This window comes from Oculina patagonica, chromosome 12 (genome assembly GCF_052425735.1).
Source record: "Oculina patagonica isolate OP01 chromosome 12, crgOcupat, whole genome shotgun sequence".
Lineage (NCBI taxonomy): Eukaryota > Metazoa > Cnidaria > Anthozoa > Scleractinia > Oculinidae > Oculina > Oculina patagonica.
In genome coordinates, this window is record NC_135769.1 from 7,877,817 (window position 1) to 7,896,004 (window position 18,188).

Sequence of the window (18,188 nt, forward strand, 5' to 3'; positions counted from 1 at the left end):
TACAGTGAATACACGTGACCCGAATAGTGCCATTTCATTGGCACCATTCCTTGTAACGAGGGACGTATTTTTCAAACGTTACTCTTTTAATTCAGAAACAAGTTATCTGATTCAAAAGGGCAAAGTACTCGTCGATTCTTTCTGTGAAATTCAAACAAGTCATGTTATCTGTACTGCATGGGCTAATTTTATTTAATTGTTGGCAGTAACCACACAAATATTGGGAACACCAAGGATAGCAAGAGATCCCAGTATTGGTGACATTTGTCATCTACAGTATAAACAAATAACAATAAACAGAATAATCAAGACATGAAGAGAACGCATCAGTTACAGTGCCATGATATTCTATCGATAATTTATGGAGTAAAACGAAAGCAACCAGAAACAACTCTATTTCCATTTCAACAAATCTCCATCAGTCCCACAAACGAACGGACCGGCAGTTGAAGCGGTTTCAATCTCCGTAGCCCAAGCCCTTATAATTAAATTCCGCTCTCTAATGCAAACACTGTAAAGAAGATAAGCAACACTTATTCTTCCCTGGCTTCCCGAACATGACATCTCTATGACTCCCCCACTTCACTACCTTAAAGAATGTTTCTAACTGCATGTATAATTAAATCTTAGTGGAATACATGTTCCGCTGTCTTTACATTGGAAAACAACACGCAGCTTGAAAAAAAGTTAAAACTGACTCGGCGTGTTACAAATAATGAGAAACATAACAGTGGGAATTATACTGCTGCTGCAAATTGAAGAAGGAATTGGTGAGTAAAATAGAAAAATTGATAACTGAATAATATTTTTAGACATATGCGAATGAAAGAAAATATGGACTACAATTATGTTACGCCAAACTAATCGAAACCATCTTAATCACATCGGCTTAACAGTTGTAGTTGTTCGCGCTTAAGTTAAAACAAAAATTACCCCAAATACTTAGGAAACTTTACACACGATTTTGAAACGTTTTAAGACATCTAAACGCTTCTACAAAGGCTGTATCGATATCTGAAATACGCTGACAGCAACAACTGCAAGGAAAACTTACTGGCTAAATTGTATAAACGTTTGGATGCGAGCCACCTATACAGTGGGTAGCCAGAGATAAGAAAAAAATCAGTATGAACTAGCAGTAAAAAAGAAATAAATACGTCACAAAGAAAACAACTAAAATATAACAAGAAAAAGAAACAATACATCGCTTTTATCGCGAGCGGATGAATGAAAGACAAAGGGCAGAATTAGCATTAAGCTAAACGCACAAGCAGACAAAATTCGTTGTGAGCAGAATTTTTCTCGGGTACTTTCCGGCCCGTCAATACGCAAATAAAATAGAAGCACTTTTTGTTATCAAAATTTACCAAAAACAAGCACTATTAGGGAATTCTCAACCATGAGGTTTTGCTACACAGAGTAGAGAATCCACTTTGTCCAGAGGACTTTCAACTGATCGATTTATTTACCACTGACGTTTTCATGGGACGACATGATTTTACCTCACAATGACATGTTCAAAGGATTAAACTACAGAGATAATCTTACAAGCACAGACCAACAATTAAAAAGAGAAAAAAATCACGGAATAAATACTGACCTATTATTTATATTTAAATGTGATAACTTAAGGTTCTAACGACGCTAACAGTATTTGGTTCCGACATTAATCAATTGTAACTGACCACTTACAAAAGGCAAAAGGAAATACAAACACGGGGTGGATGAGCGGTAAGTGTTAGGGCGAGTAGCTAATGCAGAACAACTAAAAATTGATTTGTTTAGGCTGAAAAAGTGTCCTTGTCTTTAATCATTCATGAAATGGTGAGCTGATTACAGAACAAATACAGTTTGACACGACTATCGCATGGTTTGACATGAATGGTCGGAGAAAAAATGTCTCTTACTCCGATCCGGTTAAAGACAGCTCGAGGTTGAATTTATTACGCATTCTAGCAGGGAAAGTAACTATCCAAACAAATCTCATTCCAGAGGTGGCATGGCACTCCATGTGCTGTTTTAGTATTGTTATTGCTTGCACTGATTACGATAAAGGTGTTTCAAAGGTCTCCGCTAATTCCTTCATAAATTTTCACTTTCTTTCTATATACTGACACTTTATTTCTGTGTTTTCTAGGGAATGCAAGTAAAGGTGGGTACATCATTGAAATTGCATAGTTGCTTGTTAAAAGAAAGAAGTACCCAAAAATACGTATGAAAATAAACTGTGCCAAGTGCGCATGTGCACAGCTCAGTCTGTACCGGCAATACATAACTAGTGTTAGTGTAAATGGGTAGCTGATCACTATTGGCAAACTTTTCATCTCATGGGCAACACGCGCACTTACTATCGATCGATGTAGCTCACCACTTTATTTCCCTTTGTTAGAATCTTTCGCTTTTTTTTACTCAAGAAAAATAGAATTTACTCTGTTATGTGGATTTCAGTTAGAAGATAGCACGAAGAAGTAGTTAAGAAGCCAAATAAAATTGCGAACCGATATGAAACGAAAAAACGGAAAAAGGTCGTAAAGCGGGTCGAAGTAGAGAAAAGTGAACGGTTTTTTCCCTTGTTCTTCTTGTATTTGTTTGTATTTGCAGCAGTTACAGACAACATTTTTGTACAAATCTATGTTGATATCATAATGTAAAACACGAAGCGCCGCATAGTGTTAGAAATTTCAATAAATAAATTCATCTCGGATTCATCTAAGATGGTTCATCTAAGATGGTTGCTGTCTGGAAACATGAACTCAGTTTTTTCACAGTTGCAGACCTCATAGGAAACAGTTTTGACATAATATTGTGACCCTCCACGGGATTTGGGTCACTTTGGTGTTGACACGCGCACGACACGCTCGCACGGTAAGACAAAAGAGACACGATTTAACACGGAACAACCGTGTCCAGTTAATCCCTCATTGAAATTTCCTTTTGTTTTTTAGAACAAGGTAAAAACAAAGGACTAGACAATGGTCCGTGTCAGTACTCGAAAACAAAAGCTATCGTGTGAATAAAGCACGCTTACCGTGCGAATAAAGCACGCTTACTGTGCGAAAAGCACATGCTTACCGTGCGAAAAACACACGCTTACCGTGCGAAAAATTCACGGTAGCCCGTGCGAAAAAAACACACGAGTACCGTGCGAATTACCGTGTCAACGCACACTTACCGTGCGAAGGATGAGAAATAACACGTTTAGCGTGCGAATAGAGAAGTATATAAAATCAGGGACTACCATGGTACGCTTTCTCGTCAGAGGATCTATTGACAATGGACATCTGGTAAAATCTAATATCTGACGGTTGCATGATCTCGATCAATTCGGCCGATGTTAAAATAATTGCCAAAAATTGAGCTATGTCGTTCTTATACTGCCGAACTATGTCTTCTGAGACTTTGAACATTATTAGTTTGATCTGCATCGCTGTCACGACAATATTATTAAAAACAAGTAGCTGCCGAAAGAAACAGCGATGCCAAAAGACGCCATGTTTGCTGACGCGTCTAGTTCTCGCCCTGTTTTCCATGGTTACACTAAAAATTCGATTTACACGCAGGAGAAAACGAGCGCAAAAAAAAAAAAACGATGTAAAACCTAGCAGTTTGAGCGACACATACTCTAAGATTACTCTACCATAATTATTATCTACCGTTCGCAGCTATTCAATTTGCCATGTTAATAATTGACAGAAAACTTATCGTCAAAAAACTGTAAAACGATCATAATTCTTATGATAAGAGTGGAAAATGGCCGTCAATGGCCGCTCTGAAGTTTTAAAAAGTGCTTGTTTTACTCAGTTATAAATACAACGAAAAAGATGTCCCTGCCTTTTTGGACACAAAAAAGGAAAATAGTTATTTCTGTAGAAGATTGGTAAACAAAGCGGTTTTTTTCTCTTCAAATTGACCTGTTACTGAAAAGAAGCCCTTAAAAATAACAACACAGGGCTCAATATCATTTAACGGTAATTTATGCTTATTTAAAACAAATACAGTAAATCAGACCTACTGTAATCAATCTATAAACTGTCCGTTATAGTAAGTAGTCAAAAAGAAGATTAAATACATACATTACACTCTCTTAACATCAATCTCACAAGTACCTTAAACATTCCTACGAATATAAGGCGGCTGCCTTTAAAATTAAATCGTAAAATCTTTCTTTAATCTCTGAACAAGAGTTCTTCTTTTTCTCCTACATTTAGTGTTAATTTTCGCTTTCACTATTTCCCACTGTTCCGTAAAGTTTGGTGATTCAAATTTCCGGCGGAGAACGGACATGAGTAAGTTCATTTTGCTACTGTTCAATGGCTGAAATCCCCAAACTCCGCCTGTGTTACCATTAGCCAGCTCCTCCTCACTGAACAAGACGTCAACGCAGGCAAGGGCACATGTTGTCATCTGCTTTCCAAGTCGAACAATCCCCTCAACTTTAACACGTTGCTCTTCCGTTGGGCCACTGGTTAAAGACGCTGGCTGCACGTTCGGCTCGATGGATCGCAGCGGAGCTCGGGGCAAGGGCACTGGCGGCAATTCATAGGCTGCATTTGACTGGAGAGCAGTTAGATAAGACGGCACTCGTTGCTGAGCGGCGATTTGAACTGGCAGTTGTTCTCGAAGGCTCGGCAAGGCTTGTGAAGACTCCAGTGTTGGACTCTCGAGGACAATGTCATTGGAGCTTTCTCCCTCCTGGCAGATAGTTCTGATGGCATCACCAAGAAGGCTTCCTAATGTCTCATCGTCACTGAATTCCTCGCTGATCAGTGGGGTGGTAGCTTTGAGGTTACGCTTTAATGCTGTGAGTTCCTTCACGATCTTCTTGAGGCTCTGGACTTGCTCTTTTAACTCGGTGAGAATATCCGTGCTGCTCGTTTGGGTCGAAGCGTCAATGGTCTTTCCAAGTACTCTTCCATAAAACTGGATACCAATTTCTTTAGTTCTAGGCTTTGACTCCTTCCCGAGCTGCAGCTTCTTTTGTGTCTGAATTTGCTCAGCCCTCAAGTCGTTGAGCATCTGAAGTTAAAAAATGTTTTTAATCAGTACTTTTAACTTAGGAAAATTGGTTCGTTTTACCATCCTTGTCCTTCTCTCTCTTTTTTTGGTGTAACTTAGTGAGTAGTTCGAGCTTATTGGGTCAAAGCATCAAAAGAACAGTGATGTCGATTTGATCCTAGTGTTTAAAACGGAATCCACAAGTGCTTTCTTGACTTCGAGTATTAATTGGATAAAATTATGTATCAATTTTTTAACATCTTATTGCAAATTTCTGTGTAACTAACAACACCAAACATCGAACAAATTTCTGCGATTTTCCAATGAATTTCTGACTCGCTAAGAAGACGATTTAACAAAATACAGTGTAGCTACTGACACGTTAAAATTACCTAGGGTAGAAAATAAGAAATAGGATTTAAATTACTCTGATACTCAATATTTTCCAAATAAAATTAGTATAAGTCGATTTCCTGACGGATTCCGTCTTAGATGACCAATTTACACCCAGGCAAAATTTGAAAAAGAAGGAGCACAAACTTTTTCACCGAGTGATAAGGGAAATCAAATTTGCACAACAGAAGAGTGATGACGTTTCGTCACTAAATTGAGAGTCGTGACGACTGAGTAGACGTGAATAATAAGGTCAAGATAATCTCAGAAACAACAAGTAAGCGAATTCGAAAAGCCGACATTTCGGCTCATAGTTATATATTCTATTAGTATAATTTCCAGAGGTGAATTCAATTCTGATTTGTCGAGAAGCTCGGACTATGGCGCAATAATAATAATAATAATAATTATAAAAACAATATATAATTATAATAAAAACCTTCCCAAACTCCTTTGCAACTGAAAAATCGTCAATGCCAAATAACTTGGTCAGTTTGAAGTCGGCAGGAGTAGTACGTCGTTTAGAAATAACTCTTACCATAAACTACTTCTTGTATAAGTCGTAGGACGATGACGTCATTAGTAACGTGACATTGCCCTGACGTTCGTTTTTGATCACTGTGACGAAGATATTTTGTTACTGAAAAAGCAGTCATTGCAGTTTGAAGCACATTGGTGTGAGCCATTTCAGACTGCTCGGGTACCGAACAAAATATAAAAATTAAGGTAGCTATGTACAATTTTAAAAAAGTGGGAGTCTGGGTACAAGTGCGTATCTGGCGATGCATTAAATGTGAGGAAGCAACAAATTACATGTTGGTAGATATTTATATGTTAAGTACATTTTTATCACTTTTATTGTTATGACGTCATCGGTCACGTGACCAGAACGTACCGCGGTTTTAAGTTCGCTTGAAAACTTTACCTGTATCTCTCTCTTAAGATTTTTTTAAGCCAAGTTGTAGCTTTTTAAATAGTGTTTTTAAAAATGGCCATTATTACTTTTTCCTAAAAAAAGGACGGCAGTAAAAAATACAACTGAAAAGTTTGTTGGCTTTCTTCTCAACGACCATTTGCGTTAGGAATAAAAGAAAATTTTGCCAAAGGAAGGAGTGTCTGCTCTTTATGATAGCGTGGTCAGTTTTTTCTCATTTTATTTGGTTTTAGCGAGGTTGAATGTAATTTCTTTCAGACGAAAGGAGTGGGCCTGGGGAGAAGTTAAGAGGGCGTCCGTGTTACAGCGGATAAGGCACTTTTCGGACCTTCACCGATTTCCCTGATTTTTTCAGTGAAAGTCGACAGTTATATCCCAGTAACAAATATCACATTTATTTGGATCAATTCGATATTTTATATTTTTTGCGAGGCGATTTTCAAAGTCACCTCAAAACCATGCAATTCGCCATTGGAGACTCCGTAAACTTGCTGTAAATGACGGTCGCTGCCAAAACTTTATCACTCAATTCAACGAGCTGATTATTTTACATATTAAAGTTTCATCTTCCCTCGATAGTGTAGAGGTTTTATAATTGAAATCTATTTAAGTTTCGTTAAGTTATGATTTTTTTAATTTGACTCCCAACAAACTCCGGAATGTGCAAAGCGTGACATGCCTGTAGTTGAACGCCATTTTCTCGAATGTGGGACCTGATCTAGAATCGTGTCTATTGTAACTCAAAAGTACTAACACCATTATAGAAAAGTATGAAATAAAATTTGTGGGCACTCTTTACTGCGCGCCGTACAGAGCTCCACGAATTTCCCAAATATTCGCCATTTTGATCCAAAACAAAGAAAACGCTTGAGCGACCGATAAACCAATTCCAGAACCGTGAATGTTTGGAGATGTGTTAAATACTGCTAGAAGTCAGACTGTAAATGGAAAATATTTTTCTTTCGCAGTTCCAACCGTTTTAGCCGATTTCTCGGTATTTTCAACGCTCACAGCAATAAATATATCACTTCGATCAATATGCAAATTTCGGCATAAGCCCGTGTTGTCACGGAACATCTGTATACCGCAACAATTTGCCTAAAAACGTTTTCCAAAGCAATTATTTCCTTCTTACCTGGCCGGGCGATAAGATTCTTTAGGCTTCTATGTAGAAGCTTTCTTTTTGTTTGTGGCTGTAGAGAAGCTGTTTTCATTTCCCACGCTGCGATGAAACAGTGTTTGTTTTGCCGCAAGACTGACTTGTTCGTTTCAGTCTAATTCAATTAAAACCGGCCAGGCTGCCTAGTTTGTCAAAACCCGGGTTTTTGTTTTCGCTTGGCCTTTTCGAGGGGACTTTTTCAAGAAAATTCACGTTCCAAAAATGCCCTTCTTGTATTGAGTTGAAACTTGCTGATTTGCTGTCGAGGGTGTCGAATATGCTCCTTGTCTTGTCAAGACTCGCAAATTTCATACAGGTTCCTGATAGAGGGAGGCGAGAGGAGGGGGGGGGGGTGGGTGGGTGGGGGGGGGGATTAGGGTAAAGCCCTAGCCTATTGTTTTCCCGTATTTTCCAAATCCAAATCCCAGTTCTATCTATTGGTTTTTACTTGTGATTCCCAGTCCCAGTGACCCAAATTTCATTTTCCCAGCAACAATTTGCCCAATTCAATTTCTCATTTTACCCCCTTCTAGCCCTTTCTCATAAACAAAATAATAACAATCTTTTATTAGGAAAGCTCCATCACTTAAGTGGTTTACACGGAGGTCCTAACACTAGATATATATTAAACAAACAGTAATAAACAGTTATTTGATGAACATCAAAAGTCTCTGAAGTATTCGAGACATAAAAGTAAAAACACCAACAGTCGGGGCTTTATAATTGGAAGTCATTGTATTAATTTGATTTTAATAAGATGGTGGCCATAAATTTATCTGTCATAATTTAGTGGGCGGGGCATTAAAGTGTCTCTAAAACAAGAAAATAAATATTTAACACAAATGTGCATTTCGTATTCTATTACTATCGGTAATTGAAGGGAGTCGCGAGCCCTGCTACGATATATGTTTTTTCGACAACATGAATATAACAAATATGAAAGAACCCGCATTTTTACATTTGTCCATTAACTCATCAAGTCTTGACTACTAATAGTTCTCACTATAAAGCTGCCCCGCCTTTTTATAGTTTGTTTTACAGCAATAATCTAGGATTAGTAGAGTCTTTTTGTCGCCTTTAAAATTAGGCTTCTTTTTTACTGTGCCATGTACGTCAAGACATTGTTTGATCTCTTTGCTGCGGAATTTCTTGTTGTGTGACACCATTGCGTCCCAAAAATATTCACAAGTTCAAGTCGATGGATATATTACCTAGCACGCGGAAATAACACCTAGCGGAAATAACACATATTATAATCATTTCATCGGGCATTGTGGCGTATTTTGCGGGCTAAAATGAAGAATTCAGCGGGCTAAAATATATTTTAGCCCGCTGCCGTGGACCAATCAGAAACAAGAAAATAACGAAGCCAGCCAATCAGAACTGAAAACCATTCAACTGTTCGCGCCGTTTTCTTGCTGGCTGACACAAGCTGGCATCACTTCAAGCTTCGTTTAATTTGAGTCTGCAATTGCAAACTGTTTTTAATTTGAGCTTTAAAACAACAAAATGGTTGAAGGACTGAACGGGAAAGCAAATTCTCAGTCTTCTTAGCTAGATAAAGAGGAATTACAGAAACTCAAAGAAGAATCCAGGCGGCGAAGTGAATGTAAGTTTGTCTTCGTCGAGTGAAATTTGCTCAGTTGAATTTCAAGCATATTCCAAACTGCCAGTTCAGTTAACAGCACAATTAATTTTAACACTTCTAAATGACAACTATTTCTTCGCTGCCGATATAATTTTGTAATTTCCTTTTCAAGCAAAGATTGTTTTAAGTACTTTTGCGGTTTTCTGTCGAGTTTTGTAAACTTTACAATCAGAAATAAACGCCGACTCGCAACGGCAGTGTTCAAGATATCGCTTACTGTTTTTGATTCCTTAACTAAATGCCCTCTGAAATGATTATAATAGTAATAGAGTTAATGTTCTTGGGCGTAAATATGTTTTTGGCCCTTCTCAGAGCTCATTTTAGCCCTCGCCTGCGGCTCGGGCTAAAATGAGCCTGAGTCGGGCCAAAAACATATTTACGCCCGCGAACATCAACTCTACTGTTATAACACATTATTATCTCGGGCTTATAACATTCACAATTATTAAACTTACAATGATTTCCAGTTCAAAAAGCCTAAAAAATCCACGAGTAACGAAATATGACACATTCAAAGATTCGCGAAAACAATTTTTGATCCTTATTCAGACCACTTTATGGATCAAATAATCTGACAGTTTGTTAGCTAAACGAATTACCCCCGAGAACAAACCTTAACGCTTGAACCAGCACTTGGAACACAAGTTGCCAAGAACACGAAACCGATTGCTCGAAATCTTTCGACCTATTACTTACAACTGCATCAAATATCACTTAACACAATCAAAGCAGAGAAACCGCTCGAACAAATCTGTGAACACGCGTACATCGGAGTAATCAACGTGTGACAAATGCCAAAACGCGGGTCAGTCTTTTTAATACCGTTCTAACCCAAGATAGGGATTTTTATTTACCGCTACCCCCTGTTATCGTGACATCATAATACCCATAACTTCTTCTGGCATTTTCTGCCTTTACGTCATCATTACCCAGGAATCCCTTGCGGCAAAACATTATCATTACTCAGAGATTCCTTGCGGCCTTGTTCGAGCAAATCGAGGTTTTTTTCTGGTATACATACCGTATATTCGGACTGTAAGTACATTCTCTATATATACGCTCTATAATGAATGCCTCCTCGGGCTTTCGTCTCTGGGCGAAAGCCCTGCGGGGGCAATAACAGAAAACTGTTTTTCGTGAAAAGAGGATCGTAATATTAACGTTTAACCTTATGTGCTAATGAATGTTTCTTTGCAAGGTTAGTGACTTGTTTATCCCTTTATATTCATTCTTTTTCAATCTTGAACAACCTAAGTTGTTCAATCAGGTCTTTCTTTTTGTCTTTCGATTTGAATTGGACCTCAAAATGGCGCAAGATTTCTTTGAGCATTGGCGCGTTAAATTTGTCCAGGTTATGTTCTTTCAGCACACACGCACAGGTTGAATGCGTCGTAAGACAGTGGGTGCTGCGGCCTCAGTTCGTTCACTACCTCTTCAACAAGTTGTTGTCTATCAACTTCTTCTTCCTCTAGCAATAGCTCCCTGGGACTCAGGTCAGGTTTTTCTGGTTCCTCCTTTTCGTCTAGCCGCTGCACGGCGGGAAAAGAAGCACTGCACTTGGCTCTTGGTCAGCCATATTTCTCTGCCAAATAAGCGATCGTTCTGCTCGTCTCTTGCCTTGTTGGTAGTTGCGTTCATAGTTTGATGCTGATGTCTTCAGCGCCATTAGGGTCAACCATGTTGGCATTGTTTGCCTTTTCGATGTCCGAGTCAAGCAAACAAAACAAAAAAGATTGCGTGATGTTACGCTGTGGAGTGTTTCCCTGGTTTATGAGGCGATTCATCTTTTTTTATTTTTTATTTTTTTTTTCGGGGGGGGGGGGGGGCGTCTATTAGACACTGGGCGTCTATAGACTTTACACCTCAAGGGAGGTGTTTACTAGATACGAGGTTGTTCGTTTATTTGAGAGTGGACGTTTATTAGACCATATACAAGAAAACGTCGTGTCTTAAGTCTGTACCATGTCTTTCAGGTATACGAAAGGGGTACCTTTTTTCAGTAAAAGTTATACAAAAAGGGAACGATTTCTGTCAAAATCGTTTATAAAAGGGCAGGGGTTAGAGCTCGGGCGAAGCCTTCCCGTACAAATTTTTTTAAAGTACCCCCCCCCCCCCCAGGGGGATATATTTCACTCAAATTTAGCGGGATAGTGTTAACGCTTTTTTTGAAAAAAAAAATAGCATCGACCACACCTTGTAATGGTCAAGCCCGCACTCAGTCTACTTCACAGCCGCTGGTAACGTCACGCTCTCGCCATGATTAGTTCGGCTTCCGTAACATCGCCGCATTTCGATAAGTGGCAGCTCGACAAATGAGCTGAAATATCCGAGTTTCACTCAGAGAGCAACACATGGCTTTCCTCATTCCTACTAGATCCACACGGAGTCTGTAATTTCTCGTGAAGAGAGCAACTGATTGGATGCAATAGCTGCCATTTCGTGCAGAAAGGACGCGCAAGGATTTTCTCGAAATTAGACAAAATCGCGGACATTAATTGGTCGGTTTAAATTGAATTAGATTGAAACAAACAAGTAAGTTTGCAAAAACAAACATTGAGTTATCCCAACTATTTGTATTTTATGTCTACAATGCTTCAAAGACTTTTAATGTTTATAAGATAATTTTAGAACTTGCTTTGCCTCATTGGAGTCCGATAGTTTTCACAAAACACTGTTCTAATATGCAAACAAAACTTGTGCGACGCAAATCAAGGATTTCCCTTAATTGTTTCCACAAAACCAGACTGGATTGTAATTTTTTCGAATAACTCCCTCCGAAAAAAGCCAAGCAAATAAAAACCTTTTTGGGTATGAAAAAACATCCTCAGAAGCTTACAATGTTTTTTAAAAGGTTTTGCAAAGAGAAAAACAAAAAAAGGGCCCGACAGGGGTTTGACAAATAAGGCTTTAATTGAATTAGACTGAAATGAACAAGTCAGTCTTGCGGCAAAACAAACACTGTTTCATCGCAGCGTGGGAAATGAAAACAGCTTCTCTACAGCCACAAACAAAAAGAAAGCTTCTACATAGAAGCCTAAAGAATCTTATCGCCCGGCCAGGTAAGAAGGAAATAATTGCTTTGGAAAACGTTTTTAGGCAAATTGTTGCGGTATACAGATGTTCCGTGACAACACGGGCTTATGCCGAAATTTGCATATTGATCGAAGTGATATATTTATTGCTGTGAGCGTTGAAAATACCGAGAAATCGGCCAAAACGGTTGGAACTGCGAAAGAAAAATATTTTCCATTTACAGTCTGACTTCTAGCAGTACTTAACACATCTCCAAACATTCACGGTTCTGGAATTGGTTTATCGGTCGCTCAAGCGTTTTCTTTGTTTTGGATCAAAATGGCGAATATTTGGGAAATTCGTGGAGCTCTGTACGGCGCGCAGTAAAGAGTGCCCACAAATTTTATTTCATACTTTTCTATAATGGTGTTAGTACTTTTGAGTTACAATAGACACGATTCTAGATCAGGTCCCACATTCGAGAAAATGGCGTTCAACTACAGGCATGTCACGCTTTGCACATTCCGGAGTTTGTTGGGAGTCAAATTAAAAAAATCATAACTTAACGAGACTTAAATAGATTTTAATTATTAAACATCTACACTATATGTAAAATAATCAGCTCGTGGAATTGAGTAATAAAGTTTTGGCAGCGACCGTCATTTATAGCAAGTTTACGGAGTCTCCAATGGCGAATTGCATGGTTTTGAGGTGACTTTGAAAATCGCCTCGCAAAAAATATAAAATATCGAATTGATCCAAATAAATGTGATATTTGTTACTGGGATGTAATTGTCGACTTTCACTGAAAAAATCAGGGAAATCGGTGAAGGTCCGAAAAGTGCCTTATCCGCTGTAACACGGACGCCCTCTTAAATAGCCGCCTCTCCCCCTCCCCCTGCTGGTGGTCACACCAGCGGATTCCCCGTGGTCCGTATTGTGGGCTCATGAAGAGCATTTTCAAAATGGCGACTATGCGATCAAGATTTTGAGTTATAGAGGACAGTTTTGTCGATGTTTTTCCTTCTTGACGCAATCAAAACGAGTCCCCAAACGTAGGGTACACCTCCTTTATTTGTATTCCCGATAAAGAAGAATATGGAATGAGCAGAAACGTGCGAAAACGTGGGCAACAGAAATTAACAGGGACCTGCGCTGAGGTAAGCGTTTCTCATTAAACAATAATTTTTTTAGACTGGTTAAAGCTTATGTCTTCGACGTTTATCATGATTATCAACTTAGCTTACTGGAATTAAAGCCGGGCTAGGCGTAAAATAATAGATGGTGAGAACGAGGCGATAGTATTAAATGGCAGTCATTTCGTCGAGGCATACAACTGTTATTTATGTTCGTCATTTGAATTTTAAGCTACTGTTTTCCAAATTAATAAGACTCGCATCCTTTCATTATTTATACGTGCGGAAATGTTCCTCGAAATATTGAACAAGTGACCATTCTAGGCTACAAAGATAAAATAAGTCAGGAAAATTTGATGTGTTCCCTTTGAAATTGGTAGAAACATTTCAGCTCAGTGTGATCTCTATTTTTTTAAGTTAGACTACAGACTACTTGCAGTCAACCTGGTAGCTAATCTAGACTTGAATTAAACAGTGCTACTCACGTTTTGGAATGCCTTTTTGGGTATGTTTAATAAATGAGACCATTTCTTAACTTAAAATTTGTTCTTCCCATGATGTTTTATTGTATTGGTAAACATAGATTTACGTTTACTTTGCATTTTGTGGTCTACAGGTCAGTAATTTTTGGGACTAATAGAATGCCTAACATGTGACAGGGCATTCTGGATTACTGTTCAGTGAGTTAAACTATGGATTGTACCAAGTTCAGGTAATTGTTGATCTCTTAGTTTTACACATAGTTATGTGACAGTCAATTCTGGTAATTTCCTTCCTTCTCTCTACACACATTCATTACCTGAGGCATTTAAGATCTGCTTTTTGACCAGACATTCGTCTACTTTACAAAACATTTGTTTGTTTTTAAGGCCTGTATTTTCAGTTGTTGGATGACCTTCAGTAGCATTTTAAAGTAGCAATGTAAAAAATCGCGAGGCCTTAAACTTAAGCAAGCCAGAAAACCCTAGTCCCAATATAAAGCTAACTGCAAGCAACATGATGTACCCTTTGGCAACCAAAGTGCTTTTAAGGCTAGCCAAAGTACTAACCGGAATCTTATGTAGGCTAACTGGAATGGCTTTCATGGCTCGCATGTTTCATGACACATAAGTGCCATACAAGCCAGAAATACCTAACTCCAATAAATAGTATAACCTGAAGCCACCTCAGCTAACTATACTCAGGCTAACTGGAGTACTGCTTAGGCTAACCAGGGAGCTTTTTAGGCTAACCAATGTGCTATTTGTATATAGTGGATTGGAATGGCTCTCATGACTTGTTGGCTCGCACTTTGTCAAGACCCAAGTTTTTTGAACTCATATTGAAATTAGCCAAGCAGTAGCTGTAAATTTGATTTACCTAAATAAACTCCAGCTTAGTTTTTGTTGGCAACTTGCTCTACAAGAATACCAAACATAGATTTCAGTGATGTAATGCTTTGAAATAAACAGATTACAAGAATTCAGTTTTAGGGTCCAAAACATTTTTAAAGATTATTAAAATAATATGACATTTTTCTGCAATAATTAATGAAAGGAAGGGTGCAAAGAAAATTGATTTCTTCCTTTCTTGACCCAGGTAGACTGGGCAAGGTGAAACCATTATAAGCTTACCCAAAGCCCCATGTTTCTTTCGAGACCACTACAACAAAAAATAAAAATCCATAAATGTCATTTGGCTTTCTAGCAAGTGAAAAAAAATATTGGATCCACTGGCCCAACATAAAAGCAGCCAGTTTTTTTCATTCACTGAAAAGGGCCATTTAATTTTAATATACAGTCTGCATGCTGGAAAATAGAAATTTCATCTAAATAATAGTTTTTTGTTTGTTTTGTTTCTATTTACAGGTTACTTGAAGACTTTGCAAGGGCATTCCTGTTAGTCAAAATGAACTCAAAAATACACACGGTGTCAATGTAATAAAATTATCACATGATTGGTTCCCACATGTTGCCAGTTTAAACCTGAATATACTTAAGTGACATTGATGGCTTTTTATATAATATGAACATCCCAGAACCCAATAAGATGGGAGGCGTGGTGGCCTAATGGTTAGTGCACCGGACTCCGGATCGAGCGGTCCGAGTTCGAGCCCCGGCCGGAGTCATGTGTGTTGTGTTCTTGGGCAAGACACTTTACTCTCATAGTGCCTCTCTCCACCCAGGTGTATCAATGGGTACCGGCGACATAATGCTGGGGGAAACCCTGCAGTAGACTAGCATCCCATTCAGGGGGGAGTAGAAATATTCCTAGCCGCTTAATGCTACAGAAACAGACAGTGTGGGCCGCTTGGCTCGTGGCTTCTCCTAGAACCCAATAAGGCTTCATGTAAAGACTGACACTTAATTACATGTAAGTTTTAAAACCATTCTGAGGTTCATGACAAAACATTTTTGTTTCAATAAAAACATGTGAAAATAATGATTATCGCAGACCACAATTTTTACTCCAGGTTAAGTTAATGTGTCAAGTTTTTTTGCAGCACAGACTCGGTTCCACAGGGTGTGGTTCCAAAAAATATCCATACCTCCCCCAAGGATGGTTCTTTGGTTTGGACCCTCCCACCCCCTGGGATTTCTAGTTTCGCTTCATACTTTCTTTTAAAAAATTGTACTATTGAGACCCTCATCCCCCTCAGAATTTCCAATTACCATCCTTGGGGTGGGTATGGATATTTTCTGGAACCACACAATGTAGGCATTTGCTTATGAAAGTAAGCTGCAGATTGGTCTGATTGATACACACTAATCTATTTTCACATTTACCTGTTTTCTATGGGATATATAATTATATATTGTTTTTACCGGTTTCACTTGTAATTAAAAAAAAAATAAACACTTTATTAACCAATTTCTAAAAGAATTACAATGATTTGACTATTCGAATAAGAACTTTATATATAAACATATTATTTACATAATAATAAAAACAGTGTCTTTAAAAATGTAGAAAAATAGTAAAAGCGACTTCGAGAGCAATAATAAAAGAAGAGCTATATATTAAAAAAAAAAAAAAAAAAAAAAATATTCGATCTAAATTGCAGTACGAGAATTCTCTACTTGAAAGTCCATATCATAAATGTCAATGTTCCTGTTTCTCTTTACAGTTCTTGATCCCCTTAGGCAGATTAAGGCGGATCGGAGGATCGCAAATGAGACTTTTGATCTGATCCAAGACACCGTTGTTGCGTAATCCTCCCCTTTCTTTGCGGCGATTAATTCTGCAAGCCTACTGTGATACCTCTTGCACTCCTCGCCCATTCCTCCGGTGGATGTAAACACCAATGGAGTGAAAGTTCCCTGTTCTACTTGAAGAACCCTGTCTGCGTAAGCCCTCTTCTTCTCATTCTCATGGTTACGGTATATCTGCTTGGGGGTTTGGTCCTTGTAGGAATCCGCGTTGGGGTGACACACCCTCACATCAAAGAACGCGGATCTCTGCTTCTCCCAAAACCCCCGGGCATGTATATCTAGGCGAGCATCTGGCGTTGTGTTAGCGCCGCTTGGTAGCCTCTCTCCAGTCAGTTCTTGAAGGACGGGCTCTATTTCGACATCATTACAGACCATCTTAAGCAAGTCAGCCTCGAGGTCACGGAGTTCATTATGGCGCTGAATTATGAATCCGCCTCTCCTACAAATCATTAGGGACCTTAAGATACGAGGACGGGAAGGCCAGGACGGCGACGGCAGTGGCCGCGGGAAATCACGCGGGTCCCGTCATGTCGCTAAAGATAAAATGCTTAAGATGTGTATTTTCGTACAAGACGGCGACGTCAATAATTTGAGCTTTATAAAAGCACTTTACAAAACTAATCCTTTCGAGTTGGTAGAAATCATTTCCTATCAAACTTAGACGATTATGAACGGAAAACGCTGAATTTGTTCTTCTTGATTTATATAAAGCAAACACCTAAGTATTTAATAAAGGATTCAACATTTCCGTATGAATAAACTAACACGAAAACACTGCACGAAACGATCTGGCCTGGTTCAGATGAGTGACCTAGAAAAAAGGGTACAATCACATTCTCAAAGAAGCAGTGGCTTTCCTTTTTTCACCAGAGCGTCAAAAATCCTGTCGACAATCCTAACTTCGTGCAAATGTTGCATCTGTAATTGTATTTAACAAGAATTTGTAATAAACAAACACAACATCAAGTTCCGGCCGGGTATTCACAACTAAAGATCGATTTTTTTTATGTACATTTATTAAATTTGCTCGACAGATGCTTTCAGTGCACTCGTTCATACATAATTTTCTCAACTGTACTTACACTGATTAATTTTCTTTGCAGGTTTCCTTTTCCGCTTGATCACTCGCGATACCGGCGTGATAGCGACTGAAACTCAAATGAACAGACGAAGAATATTTTCACATTTTGTCGAAATTCAACGTATTTCTACGCTACAATCACGAAAAATGCGAACTTAATAAACATTCTCGTCGATTTAACCGAAAATAACGTCGATTAGGTCTCGTGCGCATGCCTGATTGTCTAAATTTACTTCCGGTAGCCGTCCTAGCTCGTCCCGTCCTGGTATCTTAAGGTCCCTATTGCATGATCGATTGTAAAGGCGTCACCGCACACGCACACTGTCGGCTTGTCGTCAATTTCCCAGTCGTACCTGAGCTTTACAGCATCTCGGAACTCGCCTTTATTCAGGTTGTAGCCCATGTCCTTTAATGGGAGGACCGTGAGCCAGTTGTAATAATAATAATAATAATAATAATAATAATAATAATAATAATAATAATAATAATAATAATAATAATAGTAATAATAATAATAATAATAATAATAAAAGAATATTGCATCTCAAGGTTTAGCTACTAAGTAATGCCACGTTTGCCATCCAGGTCAGTGAACATGGCGGCATTTGCTGAGTGAAAATTTCTTTCATTTAAAAGAAA

At 38.5% G+C, this 18,188-nt stretch overlaps 1 protein-coding gene across 1 annotated transcript in view; it reads left to right on the forward strand.

Moving 5' to 3' along the window:
• The first annotated feature begins 662 nt into the window (after positions 1-662).
• LOC144633248 (uncharacterized) overlaps positions 663-18,188 on the forward strand; it is a 39,593-nt gene continuing 22,067 nt past the window's right edge. Inside the window, exons 1-2 of the mRNA XM_078492083.1 lie at positions 663-770; positions 2,138-2,152. The gene's annotated coding sequence lies outside the window, so the exon portion shown is untranslated. The remainder of the gene's footprint in view (positions 771-2,137; positions 2,153-18,188) is intronic.